Genomic DNA, 16,105 nt, shown 5'->3' on the forward strand with positions numbered 1-16,105 from the left:
ACATTGAATAAGCCCAGTGAAGTGTCATGGCAAATTGGAAAAAGAATGTTCTGATTTACAATAAAGTGAATTGATTGACCCCATAAAGAGATGAGTGGATTCTTTTGAGGGGTAAAGCATAAAGTGGCTGGGGTTTCATCCAGAAGAGCGGGAAGCGAGACATCAATCGACGAGAAAAGGGTTCCATCTGGACAGCCGGGGTCATTCTGTGTTCATAACACCTCCCAACTGATAACTTCAAGTAAGATCAAGACGTGGCAGGTGAGAGCCAGTTTCAAGATGCAGGAGTACTCCAGTCAGGCTTTCTGAGAGATAAGACGTGACTAAGGGAAAAACACCCCCCTCCACCCCAAACTTCCATTTCTTCCATGGAGAACATTTACACTCTTTTCTCCAATGCTTGATGAAGGGTGTTTGTGCCCAAAAGCTTGCAATTAAAGACATTTCTTTGCAAAAATCTCATTGGTCTAATAAAATATGTCATCTCTACTACAAGTCCTGATCATTCTTTTATAGGCTTCTATGGTTTGGGTAAGAGTTGGCCTTGCTGCCCAAGGTCCCAATGGTCACACCCTCTCTTCTGAAAGACTTAGCACCTTGTCTCACAGGACACTTAACATGTGTTTTATTTAGGGTGCATTTACACATTACAGTTACATACTGAATCTTTAGAATGTCAAACAATGTTAAATTTTGAACAAGCTGTGAGTGCACACATATTAAGGGTCAGTACTGTTTCTTGCCTGCACAGCTTTGACTTGCCACTAGAGGGCTGGTGAGCAGGAACATGGCTAGAAACTAGGGCTGTGTGAAGCTTCAGTTGCTGATTCGATTCAGCAGAGATTTTGCCTGATTCAGTGAATCTCCGAATCAGAATCAAATCAAGAGACCCTTTAGTCTCTCTGAATCGAATCAGAACCCTCCAAATAATTTGGAGAGATACAGAAAGAAACTGATGATTGGGACATAGAAACAGCTTTAAATGTTTTTCCTACATACCTCAAGATACCAGGCGGCTCGTGAATGTTGAGATGCTGGGGCACATGGAGTGTCCCATGGGAGTGCAGGGGCAGGTCCCTAGCATGCTCGGCGGCGGACTCAGATGTAGACCAGAAGCACTTCCAGTTGACTTCTGGATCCATCACAGAGTACGCTGGGCCCCCCCCCCACCCCCTCATTCGGCACCTGGTGCCTCCTAGCTCTGGGGGGGCACCCAGGGTCTCCCTGCTGCCAATCACCAAACTGGGGGGTGTGGGGAAGGTCCCCTGTGTGCTCAGCAGCAGACCCGGAAGTGGACTGAACATACTTCCGGTCCACTTCCAGGTTCACCACCGAGCATGCAGCCCCTCCCCCCCACATACACACACTCCTGTGAGATCCTCCATCCTCCCTGCCATTGCAGCATTCATGAGCCACTCCGGTACCTCAAGGTATATAGAAAAAGCATTTAAGCATATAAAGCTGTGTCTACAGCCAAATCACTGATTCTCTGAATCAGCATCAAATCTTCAGTTTTGGATTCAGCCAAATTGAATCGGGACAGTGATCTGAATCAACTAATAAAATCACTGTCCCCGATTTAGGCCCAATCTGAATCCAAATCAAATACAGCCTATTTCACACACCCCTACTAGAAACCAGGGACATTTATACACATATATTTGGTCCCATGATATGCTGGAGATCCACCGCTTCAGAGTAGGCTCAATTAATCAAGTCTGCTCTGCATGTGAGCTGACACATGCTGCACTGTTGCGTGCAGTTGTATAAGTGATGAAATGTGCATCAATGCACAGAAAATGTTGGTGGTACCCTTTTGAACTAAAGAACCTTCTATGTGTTTTAGTTCAAAAGCATACCACTGCCTTTTTCTCAGTGCTGACATGCTTTTCACCAGTTATACTGTAAGTGTTGCAGAGCTTGCATGTGTAAAAATGCTCCAGGACACCAGAACTCCAGAACTGTATCCCTGCTCTGGGTCAAGGGGTTGGCTGGGAAGCAAGGGGCGGAGGCAGGGGAGGGCAGAAAATGATGCATCTTAGAATGCTGTAGGACTGTAAATTGCACGTCTCTGTGGAGCAGACTGAAGTTACCCTAACATGAGCTATGTAGCACAGCTCACAGTTAACCCTTGCCTGAAATGAGGTAACTTTGAGAGGCTCAGAGGGCTCTTAATACTAGTTAAGAAGCCTTAATGGGTGGAAGCTCATGTTTTAAGTGCCCTTAGTATGATTTAAATGTAATGTGTAATTTTCATCCTTGTGTAAACTTCACCCTTGTATAAATTTTCACCCATGTGTAAACTTCGCCCTTAGCTCATATTAAGCAGTACCATGCCATATTAAAAGTTAGAATGTGTTCTGAGGAGTCTCATGATAATATTTACTATGAACTTGAAGTGTAATATGTGACACAGTGTGGGAGCCAGTTTAAGACACCAGTACAGTCCAGGGGCAGGAACAGACAATCAGCTGATTTTTCGATCCTAGCCCCAACACTGCACCAGATCCCATTGGTTCCAGCCCCAGAGATTGTTCAAGATTTCAGTGCAGTGCTGGTGCTGGGACAACCAGCAAGCTGTGCTGGTATTTTCTCCATGGAGCAGTCAGAGAATAAGTGAACAGGCATAGCTTAATAGGATCTGAAAATACTCCTCTCCTAAAAAGTTCTAACTTTTCTATGATACAATCACAGTTAGCATAGGTTTTACTGCTTGAATGTGTGGAAATTTGGGCTTTAAACGCAGTTAACACATCCTAAGTGTAACATGGAGACAAGGCTTTTATATATGTGCATTGATAAATGAGCCAGATGGAATATTACCTGTTTCCCCCCAGTCTATTCCTAATGTCTCCCTTCAGAGGATGATGCAGTGCATACACTTAACTAGATGGAAACTTTTGCACAATCTCCAAATGGCCACTATTTAACATAAGGCTTTGGGGGCTAGATTCACATTGAACTAAACAGGATTTACATATAATTTGAGCACCTGACTCTAAGAAGTGACCCCAAAACAAGGATCCCAGTTAATCACAAATAAATGGCAGCCTTTTGAAAGAGAAAACAAATAAAGCTTCAATATTTGTTAAATTCAAGCTTGTTAATGTACAAAAATTCCATGAGACTCTCAAGGTAAAACTAGGGGACTATGGGCTCAACAATTCAATGATCAGATGGGCGGGAAACTGGCTGCAGGTTCAGGCCTAGAGAGTACAAATAGATGGATCTGTGTCAACCTGGAGGAAGGTAGCCAGTGGGGTCCCCCAGGGTTCGGTACTTGGACCAGTGCTTTTCAACATCTACATCAATGATCTGGATGTGGGGGTGAAAAGCACACTGGCAAGGTTCACTGATAACATTAAGATGTGGGGAAGTGCAGCCATGCCTCAGGGTAGGCTGATCCAAACAGACCTAGACAGATTAGTTAGATGGGCGGACCAGAACCAGATGCAGTTCAATGCTGAGAAGTGTAAAGTGCTCTATCTGGGGAGGAAAAATTCACAACAATATACAGGCTTGGTGGTGCTATACTAGCTAGCACCACATCCAAAAAGGACCTGGGAGTCGTAATTGACCATAAAACGAATATGAGCCACCAGTGCGATGTTATGGTTAGCAGAGCAAAAAATACCCTGGCATGCATCAACTGATGTATCTCAAACAAAACTAAGGAAGTTATTCTCCCACTCTACTCGGCTTTGGTGAGGCCACAGCTGTAGTACTGCATCCAGTTCTGGTCACTGCACTTCAAGGAGGATGTGGAGAAGCTTGAGAGAGTCCAGAGAAGAGACACTCATATGATTAGAGACCTGAAGAGTAAGCCATATGAGGAAAGGCTGACAAATATAGGACTGTTCAGCCTAGAAGACAGAAGACTTATGAGCGATTTGGTGGCAGCTTACAAATATATCAGGGTCTAGGTGAACAACTATTCACCAAAGCGCCCCAGGGGAAAACCAGGAGTAACAGTCATAAATTCCTAGGTTTCCGACTGGGTATAAGGAAAAACATCTTATAGTGTGACCAGACTCTGGAATAGACTACTAATGGGGGTGGTGCAAGGACCTACCCTGAAGATCTTCAAAAGGAGACTGGATGCATACCTTGCTGGGGTCTCTTCCAGCCCTAAACTTCTGTGAATCTGTAAAAGCACTGGAAGACTCAGTTATTGTCCCATGGAACTCAAAATCTAAAAAGTTATGTCTTATTTACTTTTTGTAGCATTTTTGCCAACATAAATAGTACTAGTGTCACTGTTGTAAAGGGACTTGGAATTGAATTGCCAGGCAAGTAATTAAGTAACCACTTATTACATTTCCAATTTTAGAATAACTTTTGGTTCAACTTCCATTTGCAGGCTAAGAACTTTTAACAGGTGTATAGAAACTATTGAAATTCACTAAAGACTTACATTATTAACTTGCAACTCTATATGGTTTGCAAAGTACAACAGATAATTAAACAGAACACTAGAATACAACAATTATTAGAATTAGAATTCAATACATGTATTGATTTTCTGATAAAAATTGATTTATCGGGATTTGGCTAATAATTTTTATTTTTATTATTTAAAGTTTTAAAAAATGATTAATTTTGTTTATATTTATTTTTGGATGATATTTGAGTACTCATACATGCACTCAAGCTTTTTGTAAATTTATGTTTTGATTAACAAGCCTACATTTTATAGATTTAAGAAAAATGTTATATTGTGTTATTCTAAACCAATTTAACCAGTGTGTGTATTTGATGGCATCTTTACCATAGTATTCAAACATTGGTCCTCCTTCACTATAAAGAGGTGAAGTAGTTCTTGGCAAATGCACATAATACTCCCATTAAACTGAATTGCAGCAATAGAATTATTTGCATGTGCAAACACAACCTTTGGTCCACCAGCTGCAACTTGAAGGTCTTTGGATGTTTTCAAAAATAGGGGTTCACTCATCACATGACAGAATAAAACGAACATATCCTTTACATTTTCTAAATAACCTTCTGTGGTAGGATGATTTCACTGTAGCTGCTCCAAACACTATTTTCGAATTTGGACATATTAAACCCTTTCAACAGAGGAAAAAAACATCCCTGAGTGGTGACGAAAAAATTCCTCAGGGTTACTCCCCTTGCTTACAAAGTTTGTGAAAAGAGCAAGTCAATACATATTAGATAAAGAGAATAAAGGAGAATGTAAGGAGAGAGCAAAAAACTAATGATAAGGAAAACAACACAGGGTTGCTTGTTGAGCTTAGTGGCCTTATTTACTGCTGCTTAATAAAATGAGAACTATGCCAATCACAGGGAAAAGTCCTTTTTAGTTCAGAGTCTTCCACAGAGAGGTGAGGTATGATTTTTTTTCCCCTCATCTATCTTCAGCACCCTCCAGGTGATACTTTTAAATACAACTTTGTGTAAGCTAAAGGAAAAAAGACTGATTATGCATCTTTTAAGTTATTGCAGCTGACATGTATGCAAACTGCTAACTAGGGCTATCTGCCCTTAGTTCTGCCGAATTCCTCTTTGACAAGCAGTACCAAAATCACTTGGGAAGAGTGATATACAGCCCGAAGTTGGTCTTAGAGCTTATTAAACATTTAATAAGTAATAAGGATGCATCAAAGGGTGGACGCTGTTACCTATGGCAGCTGGAGGCAAGAGCTGCTTTACAGCTTGGCCTGAAAAGTGTTTCACTGTGAAAATGACATGGGCATAAGAAACAAGAAAGGGGAGAAACCTATTCAATTGCTAGCATTTAAATATAGAGTGATCTAAGAATAGCTGACTTATTGACTTTTACATTTATTATTATAGGCCCCCAGGAGCTATGAGCTATGACTGCAGACATAGTTATGTGCACTTATCTATGTGTGTGTGTCTGTGAGTGGAATAACTCAAAAGACTTTGATACAAATACAGCTGAAATTTCATCTTTCCTGCTTAGACTATCAATCACTTGGATACTAACATATCTGAAGAGCTTTATTGCTGTTAATTTACACATAATTAGGAAGGAATAGATAATTCAGTGTGACTTTAGATGAAATCTACATGCATTTTGCACTATACTTGCATATCCATATGCTACAACTGAAATGAGATGGAAAATCAAAACAAGTCATTTTTGCATGGGTACACCAGACTCAAAGATTTCTCTTATGATTGCCATCATATATGTGCCTATATTAGCAACTTGCTTTATGGTCTTGATTCTGAGAGGCTGACTGTCTTTGAGGTATTGGGAACTGTTTGTTTAAATGATCAAGCTTTGGGGACAGGAAGTCTGGGAACAGCCACAGTAGAAATGTGTACAGTGATGCAAAGCTACTTGTGTGAGGAAGCCACTGAATAAATTGCATACTCTTTCAAACATCCCCAAGCCCTAAACAACTAAACATTATTAAACATAGTACTAGGAGTAAACAGAGATTAAAGAATACAACTCGAGTAGAACGATGAAGTAGCTAAAAGCTCTGTCACTCACTGCTGAAATTCTATGGAAATATAGAAGACAACTGGAAAATCTGTAGTGACTGTGACAGCGCTGGTGGCAAACCTAACCCTTTCTGCACTTCCAGTCCTCTATATGACCTCCCCTGTTGGTCTGGCCTACCACACCTTGATGTTCTTTGGATATTGTTTGGGATGCTTCACTCATGTCTCAGGGTGCTCTCACTAGTGTCTAACCTGTCTAATCAACCTCTTAGGGTCCTCTTCCCACTAACTCCAAAACTTCATGGTTGTGGTGTCTCTCATACTCCAGCAGATCTCCCAGTGCCAAAATAGTACTATTCTGAGACACTGGTCACCATCCACGGCCTTACTGGCCCAAATTATGCCTTAGGGCTCTTAACTGAGGCTCCCAGTCTCCCCCATAGCTACATTCATGCCTTTTGGGTGTCACTCTGTTGCTGTGTGCCACAAAGCCTGCCAGCTGTCAAGGAGATATGTGCAGGGGGGTTCTGGGGCCCTACACCCCTAGCTGCTGACAGGAAAAACTCATGACATGGGTGCTTGTGCAACTGACTGTCTCTGTCTTGGAGCAGAAGCAGTTCCTGGCTCTGTATTGATTCTTTCCTCTCCTTAGTCTGTGGTTTTGTAGGTGTTAATCCTTGCTCATTTACTCATTATCTAGTGGCTAGCTACTGTGTATTGAGTTGGTCCCTGAGTGAATCATGATTGATTGGTAACACAGTAGCTTAGCAGCCAGACCTGCAGTAGTCATCCCCCCCACCTCCCCCCCCCCACCTGTGCCCCAAGACAGACACAGTTGCACAAGCACCCATGACATGAGTTTTGCCTGTCAGCATCCAGAGGTGCAGGGCCTCAGAACCCAAAGATCCCCTGTACCTATTTTCTTGATAGCTGGCAGGCTTCATGGCCTCAGCAGGGGCTAGTAGGCCTACAGCTTTCACCCTGCTGCGCCTTAAACACCATGTCACCCAGTCATGAGTTTTGCTTGTCTGCAGCTTGAGGTGCAGTTTCTGACAAATCCCTGCACCTATCTCCTTGAAATTTGGTAGATTGTGTGCCCTCAGCAGGACCTAGCATACCTGTAGTTTTGACCCCACTGTGGCTTAACACATACATGTGACATGAGTTTTGCTTTCAAGAATTTGGGGTGCAGTTTCCCCCAAACCCCTGTACCTATCTCCTTGAAACTTGGCATACTTTGTGATCTCAGCAAGATCTACTATCCTAGCAGTTTTAACTCCACTGTGGCTTAACACACAAAAATAACATGAGTCTTGCTTTCAGAATTTTGAGGTGCAGTTTCCCAGAAATCCCTGCACCTATCACCTTTAAACTTGTCACATATCATGACCTTATCAGAGGCTACCATTCCTGCAAATTTAATCTGAATCAGCCAACAGACAACAAAGTTATAGATATTTAATTGATTCCCAATTATACTCTATGGCCAAATCACCGAATCTTTTCCAAATCTTTTCCAAATTGATTCAGAAGCTCCAAATCGATTTGGAAAGCCTACATCTTCCAGCAATTCAATTCAGATTAATATATTCAGCCTCTGAATCATCTGAATCATATCTGAATCTGAATCATGATCCGAAGCTTTGCACAGCCCTACTGCTGAGGCCACATCTGGAGTGCTGTGTTCAGTTTGGGGCTCCCCCACTACAGAAAGGATGTGGAAAAATTGGATAGAATACAGTGGAGGGCAATAAGAATGGTTAGGGGGCTGGGGCACATGACTTATGAGGAGAGTCTGAGGGAACTAAATTTATTTAATGTGGAGAAGAGAAGACTGAGAGGGAAATTAATAACAGCCTTCAACTACCTGACGGTTGGTTCCAAAGAGGATGGAACTAGACTCTTCTCAGTGGTGGTGGATAACAGGAAAAGGACCAAAGTTCTTAAGTTGCATCAAGGGAAGTTTAGGTTACATATTAGGAAAGCCTGTCTCATGAGGAGAATAGTAAAGCATGGCAACAGGCTACCCAGAGAGGTTTTGGAATCTCTTTCCTTAGAGGTTTTTAAGACCCCAGGAGATAAGCCTTGCTGGAATGAACTAGTTGGAGATGGTCCTACTTTGAGCAAGGGATTGGATTGAATCGGGGGGGTCAACCTTTTTGTATCAGTGTACCCCCAGTGGCTGGATATAAAGCAGTGTACCCCTGGCAGCTGGATGCAGAGTGTGGGGGTGACTGTCATGAAGCTGGACATGTAACAAGGGGATGACGTGCAGCTGAACGTGAAGCAGGGGGAGGGGTGGTGTGCTGTCAAACACAAACCATACGCGTACCCCTGGGGGCACTTGAGAAGGCCCTAGGGGGTACATGTGGGTGGGTGGTGCCTGCATGACAGCATGGGATGGTGCATGGTGGCACTGTGTTCCCCCACACACTCAGACATACCTGCTAGGGCCTTCTCAAGGGTACCCAGGAGTATGTGTACCACCATTTCACAACCCTTGGACTAGATGACCTCCTGAGGTCCCTTTCAACCCTCATTTTCTAGATTCTCTGATTCTAAAAATAGGCACTTGTAGCTTACAGATCCCTGGCTGCCTACTCCCCTGCAGCTAGCACATATTCAACTGTCATTACCAGCTTGGGGCCATACCTGCTAAAGTTTCCCCCTTAAAGTAACAGGAGGCCCTGGCTCCCTGTTACAATTCTGTGTTTGCCAACCAATAAAGCCCAGTGAAAAGGAAAACAATCAGAAATCTTCATTTCTGACAAAAGGAGATCCTGCAACAACTGATATGTTTAATATTTTTTAGTTGTGGAACTGTATTAATGAGTATGCAAGAAGTCAATCATTCCACATAAAATGAAACATATGAAAGATATGTTTTTAAACAGAGAGTACAAAAAGAATATAAAAACACTGAAATATTGGTGACTTTTTTTAATTCTTTGATGTGTCAGTCTTGCAAAGACATTGGGTAACTTGCTCCCCATAAAAGACTAGATTGTGAGTTCAGTCAAGACAAAAAAAACCAAAAACCCTCAGAGAAAGTATAGGGATGTATGGAGGAGTGAGCGCGGGTGTGGCGGAGAGACCTGGAGAATACCACTTCCAGAGCCATTGCCTTATTAGGCTGGAAGCTCCAAGAGAGGAGGGTGGCAAAGACAGGGACTTCAACAAGGAAAAAGACAGATACTGTAGGAGAAGAGAAAGGGGAATGAGGACCTCCGAGGGACTAATAACTTACCTGAGAGTGTCTGGCAACAGGGAGAAGAGAGGAGTTCTGAGGGCGAGGGGTGGATCCTTGATGAGAAAAACCCCATGGGATGCATCCTCCGTCGGCAGATCTAGAAAAGGAACAAAGAGAAGAGGAAAATAGATTTTACTTGCTCTCCCAGGCTTGGTGATGGTGACAGATAACCCTGAAAGAGGGTTCAAGGCATCAGTCCTACACAGGATAAAAGGTAGGGTCATAGGTTACCAAGATAATGAGGGTGCGTATAGCGTGGTTGCAAGATAGAAGAGCACCCTTTGAAAAAGAAACAAGTGGACAAAAAAAGTTAAAAGAGACTTTGTTTATGAATACTAGGTTCAGTTCATCCAAGTTAAGAGCTAGAGTGTAAGGTAATTATATAAGAAGAGTTACAAAGTTGATATAATAGATAAGGTTACAAAGAAAAAAAGACACAAAGAGACACCTTTTGCCTGAATGCAAAGGAAAGTTGTACGTAGCGACAAAAGATAAAAATAAGGACAAGTATTAAACAGAACCGGATTGTGTTTATATATATCTTTGATTGCGGGAGAATATCCAGAGAAGTGAGCAAGATAGTTTACCCATAATACCCGTGAGCTCTTAAGAAAAACATAATAAGAAAGAGCGAACAAAAAAAAAAAGAAGAGTGAGAATAGCCCTCCCAACTACTGATATAAAATTTAGAATAATATAATAATTATAACATCCGAGACGTGGCAGGAAGCAAAGTTGGGGGTACCAACAGTTCATGAGGTAACTATATAGGGACACAGGGGCATTTTAGGTACGACCACCACAGGACGTCTAGAACTAACCCTTGACAAGGCAGTTAGAATTTGCCAAACAAAGGAGTTATCTGAACCCATAATTAAATTTGTAGACATTACTCTGATGCTGAAGACACTTTGAAACTAGGAATCCAAATTGCGACAAGGAGAGAGACTTGAGTAGAAACCCATATGGAGCTCAGAACAAAACTACCACACAGATTGGTACACCTTATAACAAGGTATGCTATGCAAGTCAGGATGTTATGACATAGGAAAAATATTAAACAGATGACGTCACTTTGGAACAGTTTGCAAATATCTTTACAGTGCACCCAGTGTGAACAAAGAAGATAATGATAATCCCTCCAGTTCAGGCGAATTCTTCATAGGAGCAATGGGCAATGTGGCATTGGACTACAAATGGACTGTCAAACTGTGAGCAAATGTGACACTTATAAATTTTAGAAGATAATAGTCCAGAAGCCAATGTGCTGCGCGAAACATTCATTTGCACTAAAAGAAAGGCAGAAGGTAAAAAATAAAACTGTGGGCTTAAAGTGGTAAGCTTATTACATCTAAAGGTACCTGGGGAAAAGATGTAAGTGTTAATAGCAAGCTGAAAAAAGATAAAAGGCTAAGTTCAAATTTCTTCAAGGATGTCTCCAGTCTTGGTTCTGTTTTTCCCTCTCTAACTTATTCAGACAATATGGGAGGGAGATAAGGGAAGGAAGGGGGAGGTATACACTATACTAGATTGTCAGCTACTTAATGGCTGTGGTATATCATTTACTTGCATTCCCTTGACCCAAGTTTGGGTAGAAGAACAGAGACAAAGGAAATGATCAGTTCATAGGATGTCAGGTGTTACCAATTTTAGAAAAACTCAAGAAAGATGGACTGGAAAAAATGTAAGCTAAAAGTTGTACTAAAAGTTATTTAGAGTACCTTTAGTCATTTAGTAATAGACAAAGCTAATTTTAGACAAGATATAGCTTAGACATGGAATAAAAATGGCCATATGAGTTTTAATTAGAGTACTACCTCTTAGGAATGCTTTTATATTTGTCCTTATTTATAGTTTTTTGATATTGAGCCAGGCAATAGAGTATACAAATCTGAATTCATCTCAGAATCTTAGCTCTTCATCCTTAAACTACAGTTCCTGCTGAATAGTCCATCTATAGATGAACTAAGCCAAGTGCTCTTTTAAAACGTAATTTGAAACCTAGGTGCCAAGCCCCTTCCCCTAACAGGATGGCCACCTGTTAGAACTAGGAGAAAATTAGGGCAGACAGAAATTCAGACAGCTATCATGTAATTTTAAATTCTCTCAAACATTAATAAAATTGTTATTTTTTTAAATGAATGCACATTTTCCATATTTTGTAAGTATCATGTACTTAATGGGCGTGTCTACACATTGCCCTACAGTGATGTTGTTACTGCACCGTACCACCCATACTGCACCTTACATGTAGCGCACAGTTACATTTAGCAGCTACTTCGCTGTAGCAGTGAATTATAATGGGGGAGCATGCCACTACAGCAAAATAGCTGCTGGTCATGAGTAGACATCTGTGGACACTAGGCTGTAGCATATCACTATGATGACATATCATCATGTGTAGAGTCACCCAATATGTCTTATCTGTGCTATTTGGTCATGTATATCTTATCTTTATTTCATTATTACATTTTCTATTAAAAAGTGTATACATTTAAGTTTGTAAGAATTTAATTTTGGTGGGACTCATTTTTTGAACCAGTTTCTTGGTTTGCAGAGTGCCTCTGGGGTCAACAGAGGACATTTTGCTTTACCTGTGCAGCCATATAATTCTTATGTGTTTTCAATGCAGACTTAGTGAACTCTGCAGGCATACCACACATGGAAAAATCACACAGCTGTCCCATTCATCTCAATAGACAGCATTTCGATGCCTTTAGAGATGTATCCATTGTTAGATACCTCTGTATTCATTCAAATCGAATTGCATCCCTCTGGCCACAATTCTACCTCTTCCTCCTCGCATAAGGCATAAGAAGTCTTACCAGGACTTTGGACTTTGAACAGTGGGATATCTACATGACTATGCTGAGTTCAGTATAAATCACTGCTTTCATAGATACCTAGTGTATAGAGCGCTTGCTCAGGAAATGGAAAGTCTAGATTCTAGGTCCCCCTCACACATTTTCAGGTGGTTTGGCCCAACATATCTAATGTATTATAAGTAAGTTCCAATGACCAAGCACTGGGTGAGGACACCTTTAACCCTCTTCCATTGCTGTTGTTCCACTGAATGGCCAAGAAAGTAAGAGGCATTGGACCAAAAGAAGAGTAAGCTAAAAATAAAAAAAAAGAAAGAAAGAAAAAAAGGAAGAAATTTATGTCACCAAGAAAAATGGGCACTGCTAAAGTAGGTAGGCTTGGGTTCTGATCTCTGCTACCAAGGTTGTTAATGCCTTTTACCCAATGGTTCTTAATAGTATATGCAACACCAGCACCATTGTAAATCTGGAATACTTCCAATGTAGCTCATTGAGTAACCCTGGATATTACTTTAGTAACAGAGGGCAGTATATGGCCCAATGGCGTTGCATTATGCAAGTTGGAAGGGACCCTGGACTGCACTGTACAAGCTGATCTGAAAACAAATTGATAATTAATTACCAGTATGCCCACTTCAGTCTTCTGTGTGCCTGGTAAGAGGTACCACAGGAAAAAAGTGTGATTTCAGGAGAAATTTGACAATAAAGCAGCAGATTTAGCTGTTGTTACATAAAGTAGAGATGGCTAATAGCAGATGGCAAGAGAACGCAGACTAAAGTATATGTAACCCTGCTTACTTTCTCCATGTTCATCTTTGGTTATGTTCTATAACAGTAATTTTATGTATTCTTTATCTGTATGCCCTCTTTAGTATGCATGTTTGAAAGTTTGGGGAGATATTCATTTCTGCATTCACTGGTTATGGACTTGGGTTTACTGTTTGGCATTAAGTTGCAATTGTAAAGGGCAGATGGATTAGATTTTGTGTATACCAGCCCTCCCTTCCAAAACAGTGAAGTTTGTAAGCACACAACTCTTACTAATGCAAAGGTCATTGAAAGGTCATTATTTGGCTACTGTGCAGTTAGCATCTCATGTAGACACGCCCACTGTGTAGTTTTGCTAAGAGGTTAGACAATGGAATTATATAGGATGTTTTTTCTAGGAATTTGCCTCAGGCAAGGGGTGGGACTAGGTGATCTCTCAAGCTCCCTTTCAGCCCTGTTTTTATATGCTTTGATGACCTTCAGGGTTAGTACAGACTCCGTATATGTGAGGAACCAAAACAATTCTTTACACTCTTATATCAAGCTAAAAACTGAGAATCTCTGACCTTCCTTAGCCATAAAGCAGGGTCTAAAAGAGTTCTGGTTGCAATGACCACCAGAAGGGAACTAGCAAAGCAGTGGCAGTCCCTATGGACAGTAGCAAGAGCAATGATCCCCAGTAGCGTACCCAAGCAGCAGCAAAATGGCAGCTATTACGGTGTGGCCTCCCTACCCAGCACTTGTGAGCTGGTGTAGGTGGTAAAGTCTCTGGAGCAGAGCAACAACCCCTGATAGCAAGGGGAACCAGGGTCCTCTGGAGTGGGTCTCCCTATCCAGCCCCTACTGGCATCTATGGTAGAGCCCCTGAACAGCATCCCTTAGTGAATTTGACTTTGCAACTGACTAGACTAAACAGTAGCTCTCCTAAGTTGATATGCCAGTGACAGAGAATTAAACTGTTTCAGGATTCATATGATGTTCAGTAGTTAGGATTGCTTTAAAGCTGTGTTTTTTATCCCTTTCCCCCCTGCAATACACTTTATTTTAGTTGAACATTGCTTGTAAATGGGGATGTTTGTTCACGTAAGATCGTCCAGTTAAAATTTACTTTCTGAGTGGGGGTTCAAGTCAGATTGAAAAAATCTGTGCTAAGCCTCTGATACCAAACCCAGTCACTGTTGCTCCCATCCAGTGACTGGGTCTCCCACATCTTGTTCCAGTGCCTTAATACTAGGGGGTGACATTCTTTTTTATTTCCTGGTTGTCTAAGTGCCACTTTTTGGCCATCTACAGGGCATTTGGGGCACTTATGTGCCATGGGGGATTCTATTCTTGGATATATGTATGATTACATAGACATGCCTACTGGCAGAAACATTATCCCCCCAAATAACTGAGTAGTTAAGGCACTCAGCAATAAAGCCAGAGGACCTGGCTTCTGGGCCCTCCCTTACATGCAGGGAATGATGAACTTCAATCTCTGACTTCCCAACACAGCACTCTAAACACAACACCACTGTTCAGCCATTGCCCAGAGCCTTCTCTAGCACTTCTTCTGAAGCTAGCCATGTTGGAAAAACCATAAGGGAGCTACATGGGACCAGGAGGAATCTGGTAAGGCAATGGTGTGTCATTCAGTGGGGAGGCTCAGGGTTTTTGTCTCTGGTGATGTTGTAACAAGAAGCCCCTTCTTGCCTGCACATGCCCATTTTGTGCATTTCTTTTCCTTCTAAGTATTGGCACAGACCTAGCACACTCATTGCATGGGTGTGGCAAGACTTTGAGCAAACCAGAAAGTTGAAATGGCTTTCTGTACGAGAAATCTACAAACTACATCTTTAGCTATCACTAAAGAAAACAAAACAGTTAAAATAGCCACTTTTAAGTAAAGCCTGTAAGAGACAAGACAAGCCAAGGTGCATTGAAAAGAAAACTGTAAATATATCCTGGTGAACACATTCCCCTTTGATTAAGACCTGTTTCCCAAAGCAAACTTCCCATATCTGTCTAAAGTTTTATGCTAAATCAGTCTATGTAACTGCATCTAACCTAACTCACTTACTGTCCCCAGTGTTTGATCCTCACTACCTCACATTTTCATTTATTGATTAAGCTATATTTCTTTTTATATTTCATCTGTCTCATCTTTACCCTGGCATTCTGTATTTTATATTTTATACTTTTTAACTTTGAACAAATGTATATTTCTTTAAACTAAAGTCATACCTTGTATTACTAGAACTGTTATTGTAAGAATTCATTGAAATTGTAATCACTGGAATTGCATTGCTGCATTGGGGCTGGTTTCCTGAATGAATGGGAGTGAATCTGAGTGAGTGATTAAGTAATAGGCAAATCCAGCTGTGGTTACAAGTTAATGAGCAGCAATTAACAGCTCCCAGCCACAGACTGACAGGAGGAAGGTATCTGGTTTGAGTTAATCAATGCTGGGTACTGATTCCTGGAACTGAGCACCCATCTTATTGACTATTCCTATAACCCATGACAATACAGCAGGGGTGGGCAAAATGTGGCCCAGGGGACAGATGTGGCCCGCCAGGCCATTCTATCCAGCCTGCAGGGCCCATAAAAATTTTTGAAAATGAATATTTATCTGCCCTTGATGGCTTGCCAAAACTCAATAAACAGTCCTCCACCCAAAATAATTGCCCACCCCACAATACAACCATTAAGTCAATAAGTCAAGGGTGGACTCCCGAAACTGCACCATCGGGCAGAACCCCAGTGACTGTGGCTGACAGTTGACATGCACTACTCAAGACCCACATAGGTCAGCACCCTCCGGATTGGGCAGCCAGAATGATGC

The sequence above is a fragment of the Alligator mississippiensis genome, chromosome 1, assembly GCF_030867095.1.
Source record: "Alligator mississippiensis isolate rAllMis1 chromosome 1, rAllMis1, whole genome shotgun sequence".
Taxonomy (NCBI): domain Eukaryota; kingdom Metazoa; phylum Chordata; order Crocodylia; family Alligatoridae; genus Alligator; species Alligator mississippiensis.